A 23,349-nucleotide genomic window follows, 5' to 3' on the forward strand; every position below is an offset into this window, starting at 1 on the left:
ATATGACATGATCCAAACATAATTTATTTAAATTTAATTATATTCAATGAATTTAACTTTAATTTGAAAATGAAATGAATAAAATTTATTTTCTTAAACAAATTAATATTTTGATTGTAATTCGCCACTCAAAATTTTTTTTTTTTTATATAACGAGTCAATGGACAATTTAAAATAACTCATAATTCTAAATAATACAATTTGACATGATTTCGTTTAAAATAATAATAAATTCGCTCTTGGCTGCTTCGATTCCGGTGGGGTAGCTAATTCTCGCTAGATTGCGAGTTAGTGTGCTCTGTGTTTGTTTCTCGCTTTTGTTATTAATAATAATAATAATAATAATAATAATAATAATAATAATAATAATAATAATAATAAATTCAAGATTGTTTAAAATTTAACATAATTAATTTAAAAAATTTGTATATAATATTTGAAATCCATATTTTTTTTATTGAAAAAAGAATTAACTTAATATTTTACATTTTATTTTTAATACATAAATTTATTTGATTTGATTAAAAAAAAATTTAAATTACTTTGAGCCAATAAAAATATTTTTTAGCATAAAATTTTAGTTAAAAATAAATATAAAATATATTTTATATAATAAATATATTTTATATAATAAAAAATAATATTTAATTATAAATTTAAAAATAATATACTATTTTATTAATCAAATAAAATTTCAGAAATTATAATATAATTCACCATTAACTTTTTTTAATTCAATTTAGTCTTTTAAATATGTCAAAAGTTTGATATTTTTCACACACAATTAAAAAAAAAATTATATAATTGTACACTCGTGTTTTTAAATTACAATTAAAATTTTTTTTTTGCAGATTCTTGTATTCAAATACACCAATTTTAATTATATATAATTTTTATTTATTTAATTTCAATTGAAGTGTATACATATATATATATATATATATATATATATATATATATACTGAATTTTTATTAATTGACTTTTTGGTATGGTACCGAATACGTACCTAAGAAAATTACACAATTTAAACTTGGACATGTTTAATTTTAAATATTTTAATTAATGATTTCATAAAATATTTTTTTATTAATAACTAATATTTCAAATAATTAAATTTTATTTATTTCAATATATATATATATATATACACGCGCGCACACATCTCAAAACCAATTCGTACCCGATTCCCTAATCACTCACATATATTTAATATGCAAATGCAAATTTGGATTGAATAATTATGAGGAGCACAAAATCAGCCAAATAGTGGAAAATATCACAAATTGAAAAACAAAACCCATCATAGCAATCTTCTTTTGCAATAAAAGCATAAAAAAGCAAGCTAAGAATATGTCAAATGACTATAAGCTTTGGAACCCAAACTTGGAGGTGGTGATCAAGGAAAAGCCTTAATAACAGAATTCACTTCTCTGATAGGCATTACAGTGTGACAGCTAAAATCAGCCTACTGAAAGAAAATAGCAAAGAAAAGTGCAAAATTGGCAATTTAAAAATTTTTGAACTTTAATGTTTCATGTAACATGTAAATTTATTATGCTATTGCAAAACATATTTAGGTTACAACAGCTTGTAACTCAATTACTAAAAAACCTATTTGTCATTAGGAAACTTAAATATTAAAATTATTAAGATAAAATTAAGAATTTTACTCATATAGGCGCAAAATTTCATTCAGCACCTAATACGGGAAGTTTAGATCACCAAGAGTCGATCCTCTAATCCGTCCACACGAACAAGATGACCAAAGCATCAATTTTCACCCAAAACTCCTTTGTGCTTCCTCTCCTTGTCTTGAGCAAGTTTGCACAAAGATGAAGTTTAAGGTTTTTCTTGGTTTTATGCTTATGGAAGTATAGAGAAATAGTTTCTCTAACTTTAATAAATTCCTCTTGAATTAAGAACGAAAAAAAAGGATGGGAGAGCTTGGTTTGAGAGAGAAAAGTAGAAGAAGAAGAGATTAACACTTAATCTTCAAAAGTTGTTATCAAATCTCTAACTATTAGAGATATTTAATTCTTAAAGTCAATTAGTGGTTAACCACTAATGATTATCTCCTTTACAAGTGTCCACATCTAATTCTCTAATTAGATGTGTTTTCGAATTTTGGTTTAGTCACTTATCAAGTTAACTTAAATTAGAGAATTGAAACACTTATTAATTAGTATTATAATTAACCACCAAGTTTTCTCTCTCATGACTCCCTAAATCATTTTAACCAAATGAAAATCTCTTACCTTATAATTAATTAATCAAGGTTATATTTAAACGCTTTAAACATTAACTTGAATACTTCCATTGATGAATTTAGTTTCAAGTTATGTTAGAGATTTTACAATCTAATTGTAAACTAAAAACATTAATTTAATTAATTAATCAAATTAATTATACTTTGATCATGTTATTCTTGTTATACATGACATTCTAGGTTCATTACTAATTGGCAAAGAGAATAATATTAAATATATAATATTATTAGAACTATTCCATACTTAGAGTGAAATTTTCTTACCACTCTTAGTTCTCATAAATCATGTTTGACACCTAGCATAGTATACCACGACTACTCAACTACTAATGAATTAATTTATACTTAACTCATGAATCATGATCATACATACCATGCACTAAAATCTCTCTGTTACATAATCTCAATTCTAGTTAGGGTCATGGTCTATGTCAAACCCTAATTACTTAGAATCATATATCCTCATTTTAATTTCAATTCTTGATTAACAGGACTCTTCAATTAGAAACTCTTTTCTGAATAAGTCTATTTGTCTTGGCCAGTAACTTTATTATCAAGAACAACTAAGATAGACATAGGATTTTCTCTCAATTTACTTAGGGAAACGAATTCCATCTTGACTTAACACCTATCTCCATATATAACTAGTCGGAGCCAACACACGCCTGTATACTCATACCCAGTACAAGTGTGTAAGCTATATCAAACTCAAATCACCTATATAGAAGATAACTGTGTCATCTCAGGTTAAGAGATTATATGCACTATTATGATCTAGATGATAATGTATTGACAAGAGTAAACTCTATGTATATATCATCTTAATGTCACTAGTTTAACCTACTTATCTCATAAGTGCCTTCATGTTTGTTATATGGTATGAGATTCACCATTCCATCTTATTAATATATACTCATACCCAGTACAAGTGTGTAAGCGGTATCAAACTCAAATCACCTATATAGAAGATAACTGTGTCATCTCAAGTTAAGAGATTATATGCACTATTATGATCTAGATGATAATGTATTGACAAGAGTAAACTCTATGTACATATCATCTTAATGTCACTAGTTTAACCTACTTATCTCATAAGTGCCCATCATGTTTGTTATATGGTATGAGACTCACCATTTCATCTTATTAATATTTTATACTAATCTATGGAAGCAAACAAAGGTGACAATCTATATGGATAAATCATACCCAATGAGGTATCCTTGACTGTGAATAAAAATTTATAACACTTGTACTAGATTATTCCGTCACTCATATTCTTAACATCTTAAAATGAAATATCTAACAAGTCATAAAGGATTTTTTCAATAAAATTTAAACAATTTAAATTAAAAGAAAAGATGTACACCATTAAATAGGAATTCATATTTATAAGATACAAATTACAAGTTATCCTGTAGGGCATACTACTAACAATTTCTAACTTGCACTAGAGCCAATTACAACAAAATCTAAGGCTATTTATCAAGTAAAAACAAAACATAAGATAGACTTTTTATCATCCACATCCGATTGGAAATCACCTCCTCCATAAATCAAGATTAAATCTTTAATTCTTCTGTGTACTTAAGAATACTCTTAATCGTAGTCCAGTTGTTCTAAACCTAGATTAGATTGAAATCGCTAGTCAAACTAATAAAGATAAGTAATATCTAGCCGTGTACACAACATAGCATACATCGTCTTCTAATTGCTAAAGCATATGTAATTCTTACATCTTTTCTCTTTTTTTAGGTGTCTTTGGAGACATTTCTTTGAAAAGATGGATACCATATCTTATAGGCAATAATCCTTTCTTGGAATCAAGCATGTTGAAACTTTTCAACACTTTTTTGACGCATAGACTTTGGGATAAACCTATTATTCTTTTCAATCTATCTCTATAGATGCGAATTCCCAAAATAAAGGTTGCTTCTCCTAAGTCTTTTATGTAGAAAGTACTAGACAACCAAATTTTTATAGTTGTTAGCATACCAATATCATATCCTATTAACAATATGTCATCCACATACAAAGACTAGGAAAGTTGTTGTGCTCCCACTAACCTTATTGTATACACATGGTTCATCTTCATTTTTAATAAAACCAAAATATTTAATGGCTTCATCAAAATGTATGTTCCAACTCTTCAAAGCTTATTTTAGACCATAAATAGATCTTTTAAGTTTCCATACTTTAGAGCCATCCTTGGATTCAAAACCCTTAGGTTATTCCATGAAAATATATTCCTCTATGCATCCATTGAGGAAAGCAATTTTGACATGCATCTACCAAATCTCATAACTATAGTATACTGCTATTGCCAATAAAATCCTAATGGATTTTAGCATGGCTAAAGGAGAAAAAGTCTTTTCATAGTTAATCCCTTAACTTTGGAGAAACTCTTTCGCTACTAGCCTTACTTTATAAGTCTTTACCTTTCCATCTGAACCAAATTTTCTCTTAAAAACCCATTTATTTCCTATTAGTACAATACCTTCGGGTGGATTTATAAGGTCCCATGCTTAATTCTTATACATGGAATCCATTTTGGGCTTCATGGAATCTATCAATTTTAAAGAATCTACATCTAATATAGCTTCTTCATAAGTCATAGGATCATCACCATGATCAATTTCTTCCTAAACAAACAACTCTTATTCATTCTCATGAAGAAATCCATATCTATCCAGAGGATGAGATATTCTACTTGATCTTCGAGGAATTGATATGGAGACATTATCAATAAGTATAGGCTCACTGGATAGATCAATATCCATTTTGTCTATTTATTATTCAGAATTCTCTAATTTCAATTCTATCTTCCTTCTTTTGCCACCTTCTTGAATAAACTCTTTTTCAAGAAAAATAGCATCTCTGTTTATCACAACTCTTTGTGCTATAGGAAGATAGAAATAATATCTAAAACTATTTTTTAGATAACCAATAAAATATCCCTTTTCATATTTTATTTCTAATTTATCAGTATTCAGCTTTTTCATATAAGCTAGACAACCACAAATCTTAACATGTTTAAGACTTGGTTGTTTTTCACACATCTCATATGGAGTGGAAGAGACTAATTTGGAAGGGACACGATTTAAAAGATATAAAGTTATTTCTAAAGCATATCCCTATAAAGAGATTGGAAGGTCAACAAAGTTAATCATACTTCACATTATATCCAATAGGGCACGATTTCTCATTTCAGATACACCATTCAACTATGGTATTTCAGGAGGAGTCAATTGAGAAATAATGCCATGTTCTTTTAGGAACTCATTAAATTCAGTACTTAAGTATTCACCTCCTCGATCCGATAACAGAGTTTTAATACTTTTTCCTATTTGTTTTTTCATTTTAGATTTGAATTCTTTGAACCTTTCAAAAGATTCATGTTTGTATTTCATTAAATATAAATATCCATACCTGGATATATCATCTGTAAAAGTAATAAAGTGGGAAAAACCTCCTTTTGCCATTTCTTTAAATGGACCACATACATCACTATGTACTAACTCCAAAACTTCTTTAGCTCTTATTCCTTGTCCAACAAAAGGTTATCTAGTCATTTTGCCTTAAAGATAGAATTCACAAGTTGGAGTAGGTTCAAAACCTAATGTGGATAATATCCCTATCTTTTCCATCTTTGTAATCATGTCTTCTATAATATGACCTAATCTTAAGTGCCAAAGTTGCCATGGACTTGATTTAGATTCAATGATTACATTACGCTCAATTTGGTTGCTTAGGGTTGTTTTGTTATTATTATCTAAATAATAAAGGCCATCTTGCAAATAACTCATGCTAACAATTTTATTTCTAAAATAAATATTGCAAACATCATTTATGAAATGAAATTTATATCCATTATTAGTCAAACTAGATACAGAAATGATATTTTTAAAAGCATTAGGTACATACAAAATATGATCAAAAAACAAAACATATTCTTTTAGAAACATAGATTTAGACCATATGGCTAATGCTGTAACACTTGCTTCATTGCCAATTCGAAGTCTAACATCCTATGCCTTTAAGCTTTCATTGCTTGCTAGTTTCTGCATATCAAAACATATGTGAGAACTTGCACTAGTATCTAAAATCTAAGCTATAGATAAACTATAAGTATTATCAGTATCTAAATAACAAGATATGGACATACTTTCAAAAGGCTTAGCCTTCTTGTTCTTTAGAGATGCCAAATAGTCAGGACAATTTATTTTCTAATGCTCTTTCTTCTAACACTGGAAACATTTTCCCTTGTCTGCAATAGCTTTAGTTTTTTTCTTCTTCTTAGATTAGTTTTTGGATATTCTCCCAAAAGGACTCGAGGAGGAAGTTTTCTTCTTTTTATTGCCTTTCTTCTTCTGGAAGAATAAGTAACTAAAACAACTTCCTTCCCCTTATTGCCAGGCATATTATATTATGTAATTACCAGTAAATTTAGTAACCCTTCAAGTGTGCATTCAATCTTAGTCATATAGAAGTTTATGACAAATGATCCAAATGACTCATAAAGGGATTGTAAGATCAAATCTGTATGAAGTGAGAAGTCCATTAAAAACTCAAGTGCCTCAAGCTGCTCAATGAGTATGATCATCTTGTGTGTATAGCCTCCCACATTTATCCCTTCTGTCATCTTCATCCTAAATAATTGCTTAGATATCTCATATCTAGCATTCCTGCAATATTCACCATATAACTCTTGTAAGTGATCTAGGATTTTAGATGATGTATGCATCTTTTCATGTTACTTCTGTAATTCATTAGTCATGGAAGCAAGCATGTAACACTTTGCTATGGTGTCATCCATCTTCCACTTAGCCAAAGTATCATGTTCCTCTTAAGAAGTCCCTTCAGGTAAGGGACCGAGCACTTTTGAGTCCAGAACATATCCAATATGCTTTAAATTAAAGACAATCTTGAGATTTCTTAATCATTCTGAGAAGTTAGGCTCAATTAACCTATTGTTATTGAGTATACCAGCAAGAACGTTAGAGGGTTTTAATGTCATTTTATTAGAATTAACTATGGAAATTAACAAGATTCTAATTAGTATATTGTGCCAAGTAATTAACTAAGATGATCATGGTCTTTTAATCAAATTGCTTCTCCCACTAATTTAACGAATTCTGTACTTCCAAAGTAGAAAATGGAAATCTTAGTTGGAATTGATTTCTAGTGGGTTTCAATTCTTATAAATCATTAATCATCCTCAAGTACTTCTATTCTTGGATTCATGACAATTTACAAGTGAGTAACACTTTACTCTTCACATCTCATGTGAGGTTCAATCAATTATTTAGCTCCTAATGCTCAAAACCTCAAGTATATCCATTTTTTATTTATCTTGCATTAGTTAAGTTAAGCCCACTAAGTCAGTAAGCATGCAAATTTTAACCTTAATGATCTCAGATATATCAATTTTTTATCACTAAAGTATTTACATACTCACAACATCTCATATTTTAACAATAACTTTAAGAAGATCTCTTAAACCAAATACAACATTCCTACGTTACTATAGCCAGCAATGTAAATGTTTAAAACTTCTTAAATAATTATCTTCGCAGAGAGTCATGATGCAATTTCCAAAATTTCACCATTACTAACTTAATCATTTGACTAGAAGATTTCTTGGCCAACTTAGTTACTATTTAGTCTCACTTTGCACATTAATCATTTTTCATGCATATCGCATATACATTCATGAACTTATATATCTCATACATACATTCATCAATAGTAATGTAAAAGGCATGATCATGGACTATTCTATGGAAATTCAATCTTAACCATAAGGATTAGATTTTAGGGCATCCTAGGTTGACATTCATCTATTACAAACGAAGCTTGTTAATCTTTAACTCTTGAAGTCTTGTGCTCCCACTGATCTCCATCAATGATACGAACTCTTTTCTTCTTGTAATTTCCACCAAAGCCAATTACATTAAGTACTCTTGGCATACCAAGATAAAAAAAATATATATATATATATATATATACACACACACACACACACACATGTAAGCCCAAATAAATGAATTTACAACCTAGGACTAATTATAACAATTTTATAATACATTCCCTTTGTAAATAATAAAAATAATTATTACATTCCCATAAAATAAAAATAAATAAACCAATCACATAGGTCAATCTAAGTTCATAATCATCCTTCATGCATTTCTATATTCAACTCTTGAATAAAAAAATAATTTTTAAATAGCTAATATTAAAAAAAATAATTATTTTCCTTTGTGAATCTCATCTAAAAACATGTTATTTTGGTTGGGGTTATGATTAAACACTTCAACCATAAAGAAAAATTAAAAAAAAAAAGGAAAAATAACACTTTTGGGCAGAACATATCCTGGTCATATTGAATAACATGCCCCATGTTATGCAACACGGCCTGGGCCGTGTTCTACAATAGGCCCATGTTTTATAACACACCCCATATTATGGAACATGCTCACCCCATGTTTTTCTCTAAAATTACAAATTTCAATAGAATGTTATACAGCCGTGTTCCAACACACCCTGTGCCATGTAATGTGTCCGAACTCAAAAATTTTAATTTTAACATTCCAAAATGAATTTTTCTTTATTCCCAACCAACATATAACATGAAATGAAGTTCTAATGGCAAAATAGGTGGCTCTTATACCAATTAAAAAAAGCACTAAAGGTGCAAAATTAGGAATTTTAAAATTTTTAAACTTCATGCAACATGCAAATTCATTATGCTATTGCAAAAACATATATTTTAGGTTACAAAACTTATAACTCAATTGCTAAAAAGCTTATTTGTCATTGGAAAACTTAAACCTTAAAATTATTATAAAATTAAGGATTTTACCCATATAGGCATAAAATCACATTCAACACATAATCCGGGAAGCTTGAATCACCACGAGTCAATCCTTTAGTCCGTCCACACGAACAAGATTACCAAAGCACCAATTTTCACCTAAAACTCCTTTGTGCTTCCTCTCTTTGTCTTGACCAAGCTTACACAAAGATAAAGTTTAAGATTTGTCTTGCTTTTATGCTTATGGAAGTATAGAGAAACAACTTTTCTAACTTTAATTCAAGAGTAACAAGTTCAAATTCCTCTTAAACCAAGGATAAAGAAAAGGATGGGTGAGCTTGGTTTGAGAGAGAAAAGTAAAAGAAGAAGTGATTAACACTTAATCTTCAAAAGTTGTTTTCAAATCTCTAACCATTAGAGATATTTAATTCTCCTTAAAGTCAATTAGTGGTTGACCACTAATGATTACTTCCTTTACAAGTTTCCGCATCTAATTCTCCAATTAGATGTATTTTCTAATTTTGATTTGATCACTTGTCAAGTTAACTTAAATTATGGAATTAAAACACTAATTAATTAGTATTATGGAAAATATTAATTAACCACTAATTTTTTTGTCTCATGACTTCCTAAGTCATTTTAACCAAATTAAAATCTCTTACCTTATAATTAATTAATTAAGTTTATATTTAAATACTTTAAACATTAACTTGAATACTTCCATTGATGAATTTAGTTTTAATTCATGCTAGAGACTTTGCAATCTAATTACAAATCAAAAGCATTAATTTAATTAATTAATTAATTAATCAAAATAATTATGCTTTGATCATGTTATTCTTATTGTGCGTGACTTTCTAGGTTCATTACTAATTGATAAAGAGAATAATATTAACTGTTTAATATTATTGGAACTATTTCATACTTAGAGTGAAATTCCCTTACCACTCTTAGTTCTCATAAATCATGGTTGACACCTAACTTAGTGTACCATGACTACCCAACTAGTGATGAATTAATTTATACTTAACTCATGAATCTTGATCATACATACCATATACTAAAATCTCTTTGCTACATAATCCTAATTCTAGCTAGGGTCATGGTTTATATCAAACCCTAATTGCTTAGAATCATATGTCCTCATCTTAATTCCAATTCTTGATTAACAAGACTCTTAATCAGAAACTCTTTTTTGAATAAGTTTATTTATCCTGGCCAGAAACTTTATTTATCAAGAACAACTCAGATAGACATAGGAGTTTATCCCTATTTACTTAGGGCAATGGATTCTATCTTGACTTAACACATATCTCCATATATAACAAGTCGGAGCCAACATACGCCTATATACTCATACCCAGTATAAGTATGTAAGTGGTTTCAAACTCAAACTACCTATAAACAAGATAATTGTGTTATCTCAAGTCAAGAGATTATATGCACTATTATGATCTAGATGATAATATATTGACAAGAGTAAACTCCATATATATATAATCTTAATGTCACTAGTTTAGCCTACTTATCTTATAAGTGCCCACCATGTTTGTTATATGGTATAATACTCACCATTCCATCTTATTAATATCTCATACTAATCCATGGAAACAAACAGAGGTGACAATCTATATGGATAAATCATACCCAATGAGGTATGCTTGATTGTGAAACAAAATTTATAACACTTGCACTAGATTATTCCGTCAGTCATATTCTTAACATTATGAAATATCTAGCAACCTATTAAAGGATATTTTCAATTAAAAGAAAAAGATATAAGCCATTAAAAATTGAATTAATATTTGCAAGATATAAATTACAAGTTATGCTCTAAGGCATACTACTAACATCCCCAAGTATATATTCCCATTCCTTAAAGGTCTTTTTTTTACCTAAGTTAGTATGAGCCCTCATCACCATGTCCAGCATAAGCCTAACAAACTCAAGCTTGTCATCTTTTGTTTCTCCCACTACAACTTCAACCATTATCACCTTCCCATTATCCTTTAGAATTGCTTCCTTACATTTCTTTAGGATCTTTATGTATTCATCATCATTCCAATTGTGCAGAGCCCACTACAATTCACGCAAGTAAATGAGATTAGTGTTCAGAATTGGAAGCCCATTTTTTTTCCTCGTCGATTGGGCTGCTTTGGTTGAGATTTGAATTCATAATCTCAGGACACATATATATACATATTATATTATGTCTTGAATTCATATATGTAGATTTTTTTTTCCATTATACATACATATTGCATTATGTCTTAAATTCATGATAGAATGAATTTTGCTGATAATTTATAGAAATGTATATAAATATACTATACTGACTATGAGAAAAGCAACATCAACTTTGGGAACACTCTCAAACATGTCACCAGCAACATGCCTAACACCATCATATTCTGGTGTAGTGGAAAGTACATGAGGAAGATCAAAATTAAATCCAGGGACAAGCTTTAACTAACATACTCAGAGCAGTCCCATTAACCCCACTAACATCTATTAGAGTTTTTACCCCATCAAACACCTCAAGACACCTTTCAATCATTCTATGTACAACCATCCTCTCATAACAAGCCATTACATCATCAATTAGCTTGCTATGATCAAGATTTACAATTGCATATTTCCATATGTCATTGTCCTGAGCCACCTCAAATGCTGCAATATTTGGTTACCTCTTCAGTTCCTTGACTAGCCATTTCTTGATTTTGAAGATTCAAAGCCCTAATAATGTCTTGAGTTTTGTCATGTTAGCGCAAAGTATGGCCTCTTACCTTTATTCAGATTCCATCATATTAGCATGAAGCATGGCCTCTTGCCTTTGCTCTAATTCATAAAACATGGCCGCAATTTTCCATTTCCACTCTTGCCCTCTAGTTCCTTATGCCATTTCTAAGAATCATCAGCTCTGGTACCAAGTGATACAAACTATAGAAAGATTGAACTGAGAACCAGAGAAGAAGAAGAAGAAGAAGAAGAAGAAGAAGAAGAAGAAGAAGAAGAAGAAGAATTCATGTTTAATTCTTTACATTCATCAAATACATGTTGATTCTACAACTCTATTTGGTTATTATAGCAATTAACAAACTAACCAACTCCCTAATTGATTTGTAACACCCACCATTTTCTGACATTAGAATTTTTATCGATGGAATATTCTGACAAATTTGAAGATTCCATAGACAAGGAAGTGATGGTAAGAAGTGCATGTGTTTATATGTATGATGTTTCTAAAATGTATTTAAAAAAATGAAAAATGAATGAATGAAAATGTTTTAATAGTTTTGCTCAAAGAAAAGTTTTAAGTAACTTTTGGACAAAAGGAACTTCGGCAGCTGAAAGATGGACTTTCAGCTACCGAAGTCCTTTTTTACTGTTCAAATTTATTTTGGGGAGAATGGACTCCAGCAATAAAACCCTTGGCTTTTGGTAGTCAAAAGTCCCCTCGATAGCATAGGGTATAAATAGCCCATTGCCTGTTCAAATTTCAAAGAAAGTGAATTTCTCTCTCTCTTCCACTCTTTGTTACATGCAAGGAAGAATTACTTTAGTTCTCTTGGTTAATTTTGTGTTGGTTGTGCTTAGAAGTGTGGATTATCATTGGAGACTCAAGAACTCCAAGATAATTAAAGCTTATTTCCCTTTCTAGCTATTCTTATAGGAGAAAGCTACCCCATTCGTTTTTTTCATCTTCAAAATGCTTGTCCAAGTGTGTTTTCTTGGGGTTTTTATGAGTAGTTGTTCTGCATGTAGGTTTTTAGGTCGTTCTTTTATTGCATGTTCTTAGGAGAGTTTTGAGTTGGGTAAAGTCAAGGGTTATGCTTTACATGTTGGTTCTTGAGGTCTTTGATGCATTATAATATGTTATTTTGAATTTCTATCATAGCTTCTAATATGTGTAGGCCTTTTATGACTAGTTTCCTTTGATAGACTTGAAAAATTTTGTTAATAATATGCTCAAAGTTGATGTGGAGATTTTTAATTTCAAGTAATGTTTGGCCTTAGACATGTGTTTATAGGCTTGGATTGTGTTTTGGAACTTTATGGCAAGTTTGGATATGGTTGGGAGATCAATTCTACTGGTTTTCGACTTAGGAATTCTAGAAATTCCAGGTTTGACAGCTGAAGTCTAAGCCTTCAGCAGCCGCAATGGCTACTGCCTAAAATGGGCACCCGATGATCAAAGGTTCGACAATTGAAGTCCAAAACTCTAATAACTAAACTTGGTTCTGCTAGCTTTATTTCTCCTTTGATTCCAAGGTCCCAAAACATGATTTTTTAGTTCCTAAGGGCTTAGAATAAGATGTTTGGTATGTGTATAGAGTTCTAGAAGCTTCGAATAACTCATTAGGTTCCAATGATTATAGGAGCCAACTTGAGGGATTTAGAAAGCTAAGGATCCAAGGTTAACTACCATTCGTGTTAGGTGGTTGATAGGCTTAAGAGGTGAGTAATTCTAACCTTAATAAATGTAAACCTTCTAAATGAAATTATAATCATCCTCATGCATCATGACATATTTATTTAGGGTGTATGTATCTAGAATATGAATATGTTATATAATTGCATAATTATTCTTAGTGCATGATGGATTATGGATGACTCACTGATTCCCCCCATGTTTATGACCATGTTATGTTATGTATGTTATGGATCCATAAAATCCAAGATGAGATCTTTATGATGCCTCTTGGTGCATGACGCATGTCATGATATAAGCAGAAGTCCTAAAGAGCCTTTTTATGAGCCAGGCATATTGGATTAGGGGAGTCACGAGTGACAAGTCCATCCTATGTGAAATATTTATGATGTGAAAACTCATATGGATAACGCATTACACATGTATGAGATAAATGTTATAAATAAATGTTGTTGGTTAATTTACACACTAAGCTCCTGTAAGCTCATCCTTTTCCCCTATCCCCAGGTGCAAGAATAGAAGAGCCTTTTGGAGTTTGAGTAGCAAGGGTAGTTGTAGAGCATTGTATGTATGTCATTTAATTAGTGGACATGTAATATATAAAGGAATAGTTTCAATGCTGGTATTCAAGATGATAGATGTTTTATCTTAAAAATAAGTGTTGTAATTATGTATGTTTTAAATCTAAGCCAACTCCTTATATGAGAATATAAGTATGAACTTATTACATTTTAGTGATCTTATGTGTGTAAAGGTTCAAATTTTGAACCATATTTATGTTAATGATGAATGAGAAAACTAAAGTGTAATAGTTTGGAGTATGCTTGGATTGTAAGATATAAGATTATGTTTATGTTTAATAGGTATTAGACTTGCTACGGGTTCCAGTAGCCTTAAGCTGACCTGATCCCTAGTACCAATAATGGCCCCCTGGTTAGGTCATTATAGGATTGATAGCTCAGCATTTCAGTTACAACTGTCTAACATCTCAGGATGCCACCAACTATTCTCTTATTTACGACAATCAGTAGCACCACTTTATTCATACAGTGCCATTTTTTATAAGAGCAACACACCCTTTTATTAAATAATACCCTTCATTTTTCTCGTGGTTCATGTCTATACCACTTTCCCTGTCATTTAGCGATCTCCCCTACCCTGATGGGGTAGGAGGGGATTTTCTCCTCTATCCTGGAAAGTGGGTTTCTCTCTTCTTACCTCTAGACAAGTTGTAAATAAATAGTGAGAGAGTTTTGGTGGCAAATCTAGCAACACATTGAGAGGGACAACATAGATATGCCTTGTTAGGTGTAATGGAGTGGTGTGCAGCAAGCTTAGTCTATATTCTTCGTTGGCATGCGGCAGATTTGTCGATTCTGGGTTTTACCATAGCAAGATGCTTAATAAAGCCTTGGGGAGGCATCTCTAGGGTCTCTCCATCAGCCATGGTCAATGTTCATCAACCTCTTAAGGTTATATGAGAAAGCCATTGAGCTTTGTCTCTCGCTTCACCCATGGGTCGCGAAAAGGGAGCTATTTTTAGATGTTTTTGAGGTCCTGTTTTTTATGGAAGTTGAGCTTGCTAGTGCTTGTGCTTTGTTCTGAAAGCTGAAAAGGGCTTGCTTTGTGCTTTGCTTGGGTTGTTTCCATTCTTGCATGTCCTATTTTTGTCTTCTAGATGGTGAAAATGATGGTTACTACTGAGTTGCCAGCAGTGCTGAAGACAGTTTCTTCATTCTAACTCTATCAGCTATAGTTCTTGTTATTTGGGCTTTAAGCCTGATGTATGTAGAGCTAATATTTTGGGTCTCAGCCTATTAACTTCTTTTAGTGATGTTTGGACTTGTAGGGCTCTATTAGTATTCGGCCATAAGCCTTGTCTCTCCCAGATCATATCAATAGAACTACTATCTTTGGATAAAAGGAAAAAAAAAATATCAATACCATCAATGTTACTGGCTTTATCTATCAAAAATACAATCGACATACTATTGGCTTTATATATCAATAATGCAATCAAGATATTACTAGCTTTATTTATTAATTTATTTATCGATAATGCAATAAAAAATTTAACATGATTACTGAACATTTCTAACCTTTTTGTGCACTCATATTTATAGGGAGGCAACTTCTTTTCAATAATGCAATCAATAGGCATTGGAAATTTAATTTCTACTTTTCCTCCTTTTTCAAGAGATCACAACTGGCTGTGATAAATAGCATTTTTTTTATTTTCTGAATTCAAGTTTTTAAACATTATTTTCAACTTTTATAATACAAATTAATAATAAATGTTATATTAGTAATGAGTGATTGATATTAATGTCCACTTCTTAAGTTTTTCTAAGATTTCATTCTCACTACTTTAAAATTAGTAATTTTTATCCCTATACATTTTACTCTTTTCTTTTATTATTATAAATGTTCTCATTACCCTTTGCTTTTATAACATTTTAAGTAATTAAACCATATCTTAATTTTTAAAATTTTAAATTTAATCATATTTTAATTTTAAATTATTTTATTATAAATAATTTATTTTTTATAATATAAAATTTTTTATTTTTCATTTATAATTCATAAAGTCATATGGAATTTGAGCTATTAATTTTGAAACACTAAATATCAAAATATTTTTTAGTTAAAATTTAAGAGTTTTCTTAACAATTGACTTTTTTTTTTATAATTGGTTTAAATTGAAACTCATAATTGACTTCTTTGTAATGATTGATTAGTGTATATGAAGCGTAAGGAGGTATTTGATTTAGTTGTTGTACACAGTTAATAGATGATAGTTAGACATTCAAACAGCTGAATTAATATGTTTGGTAAACTTATCAAAAATATAGCTGATAGTTGATAGACTATTTATTGGTTATAATTTGTGTCGACTCTAATATATGAGTTTTTTCTTATCAGTTAATAGTTGATTTGATTTTATTTTTTATTTATACTATATATTACTATTTAAAATTTATTAATTATAAAATATTTATGTTTCTAAATTAATTTTTATAACAATAAATTATTTATAATGATAAAAAATAATAGAGAAATTTAAAAATATTATAAATAATAATTAAATAAATTATTTTATTTTTATAAGATAAAAATATGTATAAACAAAAAAATTATATATATATATATATATATATATATATATATATATATATATATATTCAACATTAACATTTAAACATAAATTTACTAAATGCTTAGAATATGTCATTTATCATCTGCTATTATTTTATCAATTACATCCTAGCTACTAAATCTTTTAAAACACTAGAAGATGGGATGGTCCTCCTGCCTTCTACAAGATCAATATAATCGAGAAGGCGGCTCTTGCATTTTATTAGGCGTAAAAGTTCTTCTTTTTTTTGGGTAAATTAATAAAGTTCCATAAAAATTATTACATATTATATTTTTTAAAAAATAAGTTAAATAATTTTTAATTAAATATATTAATTTTAATTTTTTTATTATATTTTGTTTTATTATCTTTTAAATAAAATAAAATTTTTAATCTCTCGTGTTATATTTTTAGGAATTAAAAAGTTATTATGTTTGAAACTTTTAAGGGCTAAAACGTTGTTTAAAATAAAGTCTTAAGAAAAGAAATATATTATATTGTAGAAGAGGCATTAAGCACAAGTGTATAACGAAATTTATAAAATAATAAAAATTATTTTATGAAAATAATAATGAGTATATGTATTTTGCGCAACCATATTATAAAGAAAAGATATTCCAATAACTGAAAAAATAATATAAATATAAATTATATGATTGTGTTTTTATATAAATAAATTTAAATATTTATAAAAAAATATAAAATGTCCTAATTTGAAGAATTCGATAGTGTTAACAAAGCATTTAATTTGACAAATGGCATTCAGACGCAGTGATGATATATAGCCACTGTTTTAGCTCAATGGTCTTTTTATGAATCCCACCTTCAAATATTTTTATCTCCTATTAAAAAAAAATAGAGTTAATTGCCAAAAAAAAGAAAATTTTAAAAATTTTGCAATCAAACTCTCACATTTGATTAATGTTTCAAATTGACTCAACCACAATAAATTATTAGTATATTTGACATGAGCTCTATGTCACCTGCCATATTATACCGTAAAAGTCACATCGAAATCCCAAATTAGGTTAATTGTCAAAAAAAATCATGAATGTTGTCAATTTTGCAATAAAACCCTGAAATTTACATAATTATCAATTAAGCTCTCATATTTTATTGATGTCTCAAATTGACCCTATTATCAATAAACCATTAGTATGTGGTATTTGGAAGGTAATTGTAATAGTTTTTATTTTGACTAGTTTGGTTGGAAGTTGTACTTTATAATTAAGTTTATTGATAACTGATATTAATGAGCAATTGATTTAGGAAAATGACTGTTCTTTCTTCCAATGATTTGATCTACTTTGTAATGGCCAAGAAAAGGAACTACCGATAAATTTGCTTCCACAAAGAAATGCTCTTAAGGAGAAAGTTATAAAGTTGGAGAATATTAATAACAAAATCACTTGGAAATGGATATAACTTAGTGAAAAGTGATATCAAAATGATAAATTGATTAATGGTTTACAAAGAAGAGTTGAAGTGTTGACAAATAAAAAAAAAAGGATGAAATAGTTTATTTGAAAAATAAGTTGACTGTACAGGGGAGTAAGAATTTAATTTTATTTTGTTTTGCCTAATTTCTAGGATTGTATCACGTTGTTATACATATGTGCAGTAATAATGAACAAACTTTGTTAATATTGGTTTGAATGTATAAGTTGATTAGAATGAGATAGGATAATTGTATTTGTAAAACATAATTTAGCTTGTAATTTATGGTTTGTTGGAGTATACTAATGATTTGTGGACGGCCAATTCAATTTGAGACATCAATCAAATATAAGAGTTTAATCAGTAATTTTCCAAACTTAGGGTTTAATTGCAAAAATTGTTTTTTTTTTTTTGTAATTAACTTTAATTTGGGGTTTCTAATCTTTTTCGGTGATGATATGGCGGTTGACATAGAACTCTCGTTATATATATTTTGATGGTTGAGTTAATTTGAAAAATCAATCAATTATGATGATTTTATTGGTAATTATAAAAACTTTATAGTTTAATTACAAAAATTAATAAATTTCATAATTTTTTCTTTTAATAATTAACCCAAAAAGATATGCTCTTTGTATGATACTCCTATCTAACAGCCAAAATAATTCATCTAAAAATTCACAAAAAAAAATCATCAATTAGGAAAAACAACTCCATAGAGACAAAACAAAATCAACTTTCTATTTAAATGTGTAAATATGAGTTTAGTACCTTTCAATTAAAATTCGATTTTGAAGTTTTTATGTCAAGGATGTAGTAAAGCAAGGTAATACTTTTGCTTGCTTAATATTCCCTATGCAATATATATATATATTTATACTCAAAAATAACTTTACAAGAATATGCTACCTAACTTAAAAGTATGCTTAAAAATTTATTATGTAGCAGTCTATTTCTTTTTTTATTTTAATAATTTTTTATATAAAAATTAATTTATTTAAACGTTTTCAGCTAAAATCTTATCTCATACAAAAAAAATATATATAATTATTTAAATTTTTTTACTACATCTTTTAAGAATTGCAAAACTCTTAAGTTTACAATTTCAAATAATATCTCTAAAAATCAGTCATTTTTTAATTAAATTTTCGATCATACTAGAAAACAAATGAATTATTAGACAAATATATATATATATATATATATAAACAATTATTCAATAAAAAATTATTTATAAAGTTTAAAATTTTATTTTTGAAAACATTTCTATATTTAAAGTCTAAAAATTTTAATAATAGTATTTCAAATACTGTCATGTGGCATATATATTTTTATTTTACTTTATTTATCATTTTATTAATATATGTCAATTAATTTAGAAAATAATAAAAATAATTTATTAATCAACTTGTTTATTTATTTATTAATAATTAAAATAAAATTATAATTAATTAAAAATTTTATTATTAATAAAATTTTATACTATACATATTTTAATATGTATTTTTATATTTTATATTTTCTTTATCATAGTATAAAATTTGATCATTAATAAAATTTTATACTATGATAAAGAAAATATAAAATATAAAAATACATATTAAAATATGTTATTAAAATAAAAAATAAATAATTCGTAACACGGTAATTTCAAATTATTTGCAGTCATTTGTATTATCCATCTCACAAAATCCATCAAATTTAGTGAGTTTTTCTTTTTTCTTTTTTTTTTTAAATCAGGAAGCTTTTGGTTCTTTAAATTAACATTAACATCTCGTCATCCAAAAAATAAAGTACCCGTGTAAATTACATTACTTGATTTTGAACCTATCAACTTTAAATATTTTGATTAATGATCTACATAAAATTTTTTTATTGATAATTTATATTTTATATTTAACAAATTATATATATATATATATATATATATATATATATATTTGGATAACAGATACCAAACCCAAATTGAACTTGATGGATACGAATATTATTTACCAAACTTCAATCCATTTAAAACTTAATTATATACCATACAAACGTAACAGTTAGAGTTTCACTTACAACATATATTTGATATGCAAATTTAAATTTAGATTCAATAATTATGAGAGCACAAAATAACCAAATATTGGAAAATATCACAAAATATCAATACCAACAATACAAATAGTACCCATCTTCCTAGAATTGAAAAAGAAAACACATCATAGCAACCTTCGTCCGGAATAGATGTACATTAAAGCAAGCCAACCACAGGCATGACAACTATGGTCTATTTGAAACTGCTGTTGAGAAAATCACTTTTTTAAATATACTAGTTAGAGAGTATTAAAAAATAATTAAAAATTAAATTTGATCAGTTTTAGTCATAAAAACATTAAAATAATAAAACAGCTTTTTCTAAACTGCTTTTCTTAATAACATCTAAAATAATGCTTTTATTTAGAGAAGCAGGTCAGACTCTGAAATTCAATGTCAAACAGGGCCTATAAGCTTTGGAATGCAAACTTGGAGGTGGTGATCAAGGAAAGGCCTCAATAACAGAATGCACTTCTCCAATGGGTCTTATAACGTGATGGCTAAAACCAGCCTCCTCAAGTATATATTCCCATTCCTTAGAAGTCCTCTCTTTACCTGAGTTAGCATGAGCCATCATCACCATGTCCAGCATAAGCATAACGAACTCAAGCTTGCCACATAAATTATATGCATACCACTATGTATATTTATATTAAATTCATTATATTAAATTTAATTATGATTATGCATGCCACTATAGCTACTTGCGACCGTTTGGTATAACTTCAATTTCATCCTCCAAATGAAGTGTTTTTTTTTTTTTTTTTACAATATATATATATAGCCATTCAAATTTTTAAAAAAAATATGATGAAATCATTGATCATGGGTGGAACTAAAAAGATTATTTGAATCAAAACTAAATGTTGAAAAGACTGATAAAAATATAGAGACTAATATAACAATATAAAATGTTGAGAAATTAAAATTGAATATTATAAAAAAAATATGAATGAATTCTATATAAAATTGTAGGGGTTGAAACAAAAATAAAAATATTAAAGGATCAAACAATAGTTTTTTTCAAAAAAATAAATTAAATATTATCGACAAATTTTTAATTTTAGAAATTTTTAGGGGGCAACAATAATTTTTTAAAATATATATAAAAAATGTATAAGTAAATTTTTAATTTTTAAATCCTTTGGAGGGGCAAGGCCCCCAAGCTAACACCCAGTTTCGCCACTGATGATAAGTGTTTTATACAGTCATATTATAATCAGTAATTATAATTTATTCATTATGCATAGAATCACAATATATTTTGATATTTTTAAATAAATTAATTTCTTTTATGTTTAACCTAAATTACATATTATGAAATCACAATATTTATTATAATTCTACTTACTATAAATGTTAATTTCATTTAAATTTATTAAAATATTGTTCTTTTATTATTAAATTTATAAAAAAATATAATTTTATTTAATATTTATTTTATTATTTTTTCATTCAATTATAAGTTTCCGTAAAGTATTATATTTTTAAATTTTTTACTATTTTTTATTATAATTTTTTTATTATCATAATTTAAATAGTTTATTATCTATCTTACACTGCATTTAAAAATTTTACTTGATTAAATTAATTTAAATTTTTTTTATTTTATGCCAAATTAATCCATTACTTATATGCTAAAATTATTATTTTAATATTTAATTTAAAATTTTATATATGAGTCTTGAGATTTGAAATCATTGTATTGTCTACCACAGTTTCTCAAATGCATGATCCTCTTCACATAAAGTTAAATGCCAGAGTGTAAATTTTTCTAGAACTCACTCTTTTTAACATGTCTTAAGTAAATTTTAGAAAATACATATAAAATTATATAATTTTATATGTCATTAAAATCCTATGCTATATTAATTTACATTTCTATGTATATTTAATATCTATTTATGGGGTTTTTCGTCTTAGAATTTTATTTTATTTATTTGCTTAATATCTTGAAAATTTTGTAAAAAAAAAAAAATTATTTAGTACTAACTCACATGTGTTATGTCAAGCATAAAAAAAAATAGTAATTAATTTAGATGACATTTAGTTTAATTTATGAAAGTCAGCTTATAAGCATCTATGCATTATAAGCTAATTTAAGCTTATAAGCATTTTAAAGTTTTAACAATTACTTATTTGGTTAAAATGATTATAATTAAGTGACTGATAAATAATTAATACTTTTAGTAAAAATCAATTTATAAGTATTTAAAATTTTAAATAATTATCTGTTTAGTTAAAGCATTTATAAGTGGCTGATAAACATTCAATGTATTTTAAAACAATAACTTATAAGTACATTTATTATTAATATAACTAAAAATGATATTAAATAAAATTTATGATAAAATTTTAAAAATTAAATAAAGATAATATAATAAAATACTTGGTTAAACTAACGAGCTTATAAACGCATAACTTATAAGTATTAAAATAAAAAATTGTGTTTTTTGACCTTTTTTTTTATTATAAACTCAACTTATAAGTTTAAATATTATTATAAATAAATAAATTAATATATTTTTATTGCTTATAAATTAATTTGATCAATTTATAAATTAAGATAAACACTCTCTTAATATTATGTGCAATAAAATTCCTATAGTCTTATTATTTACTACTAAATAGAAGTATAATTATTTATGAATGTATTGTAAATCAAAAGTGTTTTAGATAAAAAAAAAAATTAAATATGAACAATCCTACTACGTTGAATGGAATCTTTTCTTCTCATTCAAGTGACAACTCATATACAGATATAAAAATTTTAAATAAAAAAAAATCAAATACTACATAATGCAATGATCGAATATCTTTAACATCAATCTCTAGGAAATTAAAATCTCTAAATTCTGGATTTAAAAATTACACTGCCCTCCTGGAATGTATATATATATCACTTATTTTGATTATATAAAATTATTTTAAATATTAAAATTGACTAAAAAGAATCAATTAAATTAAATTTTTGTAAAATTTTAATTTTAAATGGGTTTTGATATAAGATATTTGACCCGAATTGAACTTAATTAATACGAATCTTATTTACAAAAGTTAAATCCGTTTAAAACTTAATTATATATTATTCAAACTCAAAAATGTTTAATCAGGTTGGATTTTCAGTTGCATATATTTGATATGCAAATTTTAATTTAGATTCAATAATTACAAGAGCACAAAA

General features: G+C 27.2%; 1 pseudogene; it reads right to left on the reverse strand.

The window, feature by feature from the left end:
- Positions 1-1,397: 1,397 nt before the first annotated feature.
- LOC131169444 (acetylserotonin O-methyltransferase-like) lies at positions 1,398-14,960 on the reverse strand (annotated as a pseudogene).
- Positions 14,961-23,349: the final 8,389 nt, after the last annotated feature.

Source organism: Hevea brasiliensis, chromosome 1 (genome assembly GCF_030052815.1).
Source record: "Hevea brasiliensis isolate MT/VB/25A 57/8 chromosome 1, ASM3005281v1, whole genome shotgun sequence".
NCBI lineage: Eukaryota > Viridiplantae > Streptophyta > Magnoliopsida > Malpighiales > Euphorbiaceae > Hevea > Hevea brasiliensis.